We start from the raw sequence: 5,391 nt of genomic DNA on the forward strand, positions 1-5,391 counted from the left end.
GATTAAATCCATGGCAGAGCGCCCCACACCGGGTGAGCGGGTTCCCATGGGAAGGTCAGTCACCGTTTGTGTTTGTAGGGCAAGGGTAAATGGTGGCTATGTTACAGCCTAGTTCTCTGTCTTCATTTTTAGGAGGTAAAGCCACATCTCAGCAGTCAAGGTCAAGTGAGTGAGGTAAGCGGTGACCGGCAGAAAGAAAAAGTTGTTATTGGTTGGGTGCCAGGTTCTGGTGCAGCTCTTAACATCCATTGTCATTTGTGTGTTTTAGGCGGTCCACTTGTATTACGCTGTACCCCCTCGCCTACTGGCCGACGTACCCCGCTTGCCGTCTTTGTGAGCCCTCCACAAGTATCACGGGACTCTGCGATGAAGCCTTGACCTTTTCCATGTGAAGGCAACGGCTGAGGAGGTGCGGTGAGTCAGGGAGGGAGGGAGGAGGAGCCAGGGTCTGTTAAAGTTTCAGTGGTGCCACAGTGCCTTGTCTCCTCTTATCTTAGGTATGCGCCGCGATGGCGGCGTTAGTCTTGGAGCATGGCCGAAGCGTGGGGCCCTGAGGAGCCCGGCCCTCTTAGTAGACGGTGAGTAGAGAAATTGTTGGGTTTTGGCCGACATGCCACTAAGTTCACCCCTTAATGTTTGGTTCTCTTTATGGTAGCTGACTAAGAGACAATGGCCCAGAGATGGCTGGAACTTCCCAGATGGTGAGGCGGCCTTCTCTCACACCTGATGCAGATTTGCATGCCTGGACATCTGACAGATAAGTTGAGGGCTATGCCCCACAGAGGGGATGAGAGCGGGGTGCCTGGTCAGGAGTCGCCCAGAGGGATTTTTGAATTAGCTCTGGAGATGGGGCTGTCCAAGAAAGGGCCCCTTAGGCCACATAATGGGAAAGTCTCACTTTTGATCACAATGCTGAGGCGCGTACGGCAGAGCAGTCCAGTGTGTGTTGCCTTACTCGTCTATCGTGTCTTCTGTGTCTTTTGGGCATTTCACGTTGCACATCATTTTCCTTAGCCCTTTGAGGTGCCTTTGTGGTCATTCTTCTTGCAGTGAATTTTCTCTCCTTGTTGCTCCCCCTTGTTTGTCATCTCCTGTTGTCGCTGGGGCCTACGTGGGTTTGGCCCGGAGCTGCTCTGCCCTGCTGCATAGTCTGGAGTATAGGTGTGATAGGACAAGGCCTGGGGACTTGAAATTTGTAATGTAGGCTGTAGTTGGACTCTAGATTGTATTGTTAGATTGACACAAGGTGGCTGGAGCTGCTAAGTTATCGTGCAGGACTCTGACTTTTGTCATCACTTTCTTTCAGATGCAGATGGATTAACTCTGTGGCAGAGCACCCCACACCGGGAGAGGGGCTTCCTGCAGGAAGGTGACTCACTGTTTGTTTTGGCAGGGCAAGTGTAAATGGTGGCTATGTTGCAGCCTAGTTCTCTGGTTTTATTTTTAGGAGGTAAAGCCAGATAGCAGCAGTCAATGTCAAGTGAGTGAGGTAAGCAGTGATGGGTGGAAAGAAAATGTTGTTATTGCTTGCGTGCCAAGTTCCGGCGCAGCTCTTAACATCCAAAGTCAATTTGTGCGTTTTAGGCGGTCCATTTGTATTATGCCAAACCCCCTCACCGACCAGCTGACGTACCCGGCTCGCTCTCCTTGTGAGCCATCCCCAAGTATCACTGGACTCTGAGAAGAAGCCGTTACCTTTTCCATTTGAAGGTGCTCTCCATGTTGCCTTTGGCAATGGCCGAGGAGGTGGGGTGAGTCAGGGAGGGGAGGGAGGGTGTAGCGAGGGTCCACTCAAGTTTCTGCAATGGCACATCACCTTGTCTCCTCTTAACTCAGGTGAACCCTGCCACGGCAGCGTCAGCCTCGAAGCATGGCCAAAGCGTGTGGCCTGAGAACCCCTGCCATCTTAGGAGATGGTGAGTACAGGAACCGTAGGGTTTTGGCCCACGTGCCACTAAGTTCAGGCCTTAAAGTTGGGTTTTTTTTCTATCGCAGCCGCCCAAGAGACAACAGCCCGATGATGACAGGAGGTTCCCGGACGGCGAGGAGGCCTTCTTTTGCGCCCGAGGAGGATTCGCAGCCTGGGCTTCAGAAAGATAAGTCGAGGGCTAAGACCCACAGAGGGGATGAAAGCGGTGTCTTGGGTCGGGACTCGCCAGGAGGGATTTTTGAGTCGGCTTTGGAGACGGGGATACCCAAGAAGGGGCCCCTTAGTCCCCATAAAGGGACAGTCTCACTTTTGATCACGGCGCTGACGTGCACAAGGCAGAGCAGTCCCGGTGGGTGTCGTGTCGCTTGTCTATCGTGTGTTCTGTGTCTTTTGGGCATCTCGTGTGTCATGTCTTTTGCCTTAGCCCTTTGAGGTGCCTGCGGTCATTCTTGGTGAGAGTTTTCTCTCCTTGTTGCACCCCCTCGTTTGTCATATCCCGTGTCACGGCTGCCTGCACCTATTTGGCCCGGAGCTGCTCTGCACTGCTGCATAGACTGGTGTACAGGTGCAATAGGACAAAGCCCGGGGACTTGACATTTGTAATGTGGGGTGTAGTTTGGCCTCTCGGTGGTATTCCTGGTTGGGCACAGGATGGCTGGAGCTGTTAAGTTCTCATGCGACCCTTTGAACTTTTGTCATCGCTTTCTTTCAGAGGCAGATGGATTAACTCCGTGGCAGAGCGCCCCCATACCGGCTGAGGGGGTTCCTGCAGGAAGGTCAGTCGCCATTTGTGTTTGCAGGGCAAGCGTGAATGGTGGCTATGTTACAGCCGAGTTCTCTGTCTTCATTTTTAGGAGGTAAAGCCAGATAGCAGCAGTCAATGTCAAGCGAATGAGGTAAGCAGTGAGGGGAGCAAAGAAAAAGTTGTTCTTGCTTGGGTGCCAGGTTCTGGTGCAGCTCTTAACATCCCTTGTTATTTGTGCATTTTAGGCGGTCCACTGGTATTATGCCGAACCCCCTCACCGCCCAGCTGACGTACTCGGCTCGCTGCCCTCGTGAGCCCTCCCCAAGTATCATGGGACTCTGAGACGAAACCATTACCTTTTACATTTGAAGGTGCTTGCCGTGTTGCCTTTGGCCATGGCCGAGGAGGTGGAGTGAGTCAGGGAGGGACGGAGGAGCGAGGGTCCACTCAAGTTTCCGCAATGCTACATCAGCTCGTCTCCTCTTAACTCGGGTGTACCCTGCAACGGCAGCGTCGGCCTCGCAGCGTGGCCGAAGCGTGCGGCCCGAGAACCCCTGCCATCTTAGGAGACGGTGAGTACAGGAACCGTAGGGTTTTGGCCCATGTGCCACTAAGTTCAGGCCTTGAAGTTTGGTTTTTTTTCTATTGCAGCTGCCCAAGAGACAACAGCCCGATGATGGCAGGAGCTTCCTGGAGGGCGAGGCAGCCTTCTTTTGCGCGCGAGGAGGATTCGCAGCCCCGGGCTTCAGAAAGATAAGTCGAGGGCTAAGACCCACAGAGGGGATGAAAGCGGTGTCTTGGGTCGGGACTCGCCAGGAGGAATTTTTGAGTCGGCTTTGGAGACGGGGATACCCAAGAAGGGGCCCGTTAGTCCCCATAAAGGGGAATTCTCACTTTTGTTCGCAATGCTAAAATGTGCAGAGCAGAGGAATCATGGTGCATGTCATGTTACTTGTCTATTGTGCGTTCTCCGTCCTTTGGGCATCTTGTGTCATCTGCCTTAGCCCTTCGATGTGCTTGCGGTTGTTCTTCTTGCTGAGAGTTTTCTCTCCTCATCACGTCCCCTTGTTTATTTGCTGTATCACGGGTGCCTGCATGGGTTTAGCCTGGAGCTGCTCTGCCCTGCTGCATAGCCTGGCCTATAAGTGTAATAGGACAGGGCCCCGGGACATGAAATTTGTAATGTAGGGTGTAGTTTGACCTCTAGACGGCATTCCGTGATTGACACAGGATGGCTGTAGCTGTTAAGTTCTCCTGCAGCACTTTGGCTTTCGTCATCACTTTCTTGCAGATGCAGAAGGGTTAAATCCATGGCAGGGCGCCCTATACGGGGTGAGGGGGTTCCTGCAGGGAAGTTAGTCACAGTTTGTCTTTGTATGGCACATGTAAATGGTGGCTGTGTTACAGCAGTGTTCTGTATCTTTATTTTTAGGAGGTAAAGCCAGATAGTAGCAGTCAAGGTGAAGTGAGCAAGGTAAGCGGTGACCGGTGGAAAGAAAAAGTTGTTATTCCTTGGGTGCCAAGTTCTGGTACAGCTCTAAGCATCCATTGTCATTTGTGTGTTTCAGGCGGTCCCCTTGTATTACGCTGAAACCCCTCGCCAACCAGCTGACGGACCCGGTTTGCCACCCTCGTGAGCCCTCTGGAAGTATTACAGGACTCGGCACTGAAGTCATTATATTTTCCATTCGAAGGTACCACCGGGTAGCCTTTGGCAACGGCTGAGGAGTTGCGGCAAGTCGGGGAGGGAGGGAGGGAGGAGGAGCGAGGGTCCACTCAGGTTTCAGCAGTGCCGCATCACCTCGTCTCCTCTTAACCCAGGTATACCCTGTGATGACAGCGTCGGCCTCCAAGCTTGGCCAAAGCATGCGGCCCGAGGACACTGGCTTTCTTAGGAAATGGTGAGTAGCAGAATTGTTGGGGTTTGGCCAATGTGCGACAAAGTTCCTGTACTGATGTTTGGTTTTCTTTATTGTAGCCATCTAAGAGCAAACAGCCTGGCGAGGGCAGGAGCTTCCAGGATGGTGAGGCGGTCTTCTTTTGCGTTCCAGGTGGATTCACATCCCCAGATGTCTAAGAGATAAGTCAAGGGGATGAAAGCGGAGTATCGAGTTGGGGCTCTCTGGGAGGGAGTTTTGAGTCAGCTTTGGAGATGGGGATACCCAAGAAGTGGCCCCTTAGCCCGCATAATGGGAAAGTCTCACATTTGATCACAATGCTGAGGTGCACAGGGCAGAGCGGTCCCAGTGCATGTTGGGTCACTTGTCTATTGTATATTGTGTCTTTTGGGCATCTTGTGTCACAGGTCTTTTACCTTAGCCCTTCGATGTGCTTGCAGTCATGCTTTCTGCTGAGAGTTCTCTCTCCTCGTTGCATCCTCTTGTTTGTCATCTCCTGTTAAGAGATGGTGAGGGGCAGAATTGACAGGTTTCGGCTGAGGTGCCACTAAGTTCATGCACTGATGTTTTTTGCTTTTGTTTATTATAGCTGACCAAGAGATAACCAGCCCGGTGAAGGCACAAGCTGCCTGCATGGTGAGGCGGCCTTCTTTTACACCCTAGGCAGATTGACATCCCCTGACATCCAGGAGATAAGTCGAGGCCTGCGACCCACAGAGGTATTAAGGGACTCTGCGACGAAGCCTTTAGCTTTTCCATGTGAAGGTACCGTCCGGGAAGCCTTCGGCAACGGCCGAGGACTTGCAGTGAGTTGCGGA

At 52.6% G+C, this 5,391-nt stretch overlaps 1 long non-coding RNA gene across 1 annotated transcript; it reads left to right on the top strand.

Moving 5' to 3' along the window:
* The first annotated feature begins 4,080 nt into the window (after positions 1-4,080).
* On the top strand, positions 4,081-5,378 carry LOC121661397. Its single transcript, XR_006014963.1, has 3 exons — positions 4,081-4,149; positions 4,244-4,323; positions 5,293-5,378. It is a non-coding gene; the product is annotated as an uncharacterized LOC121661397 (long non-coding RNA).
* Positions 5,379-5,391: the final 13 nt, after the last annotated feature.

The sequence above is a fragment of the Corvus kubaryi genome, unplaced genomic scaffold (assembly GCF_017639235.1).
Source record: "Corvus kubaryi isolate FWS band 111438036 unplaced genomic scaffold, C.kubaryi_AGA036_p1.0 37149, whole genome shotgun sequence".
NCBI classification, from domain to species: Eukaryota; Metazoa; Chordata; class Aves; order Passeriformes; family Corvidae; genus Corvus; species Corvus kubaryi.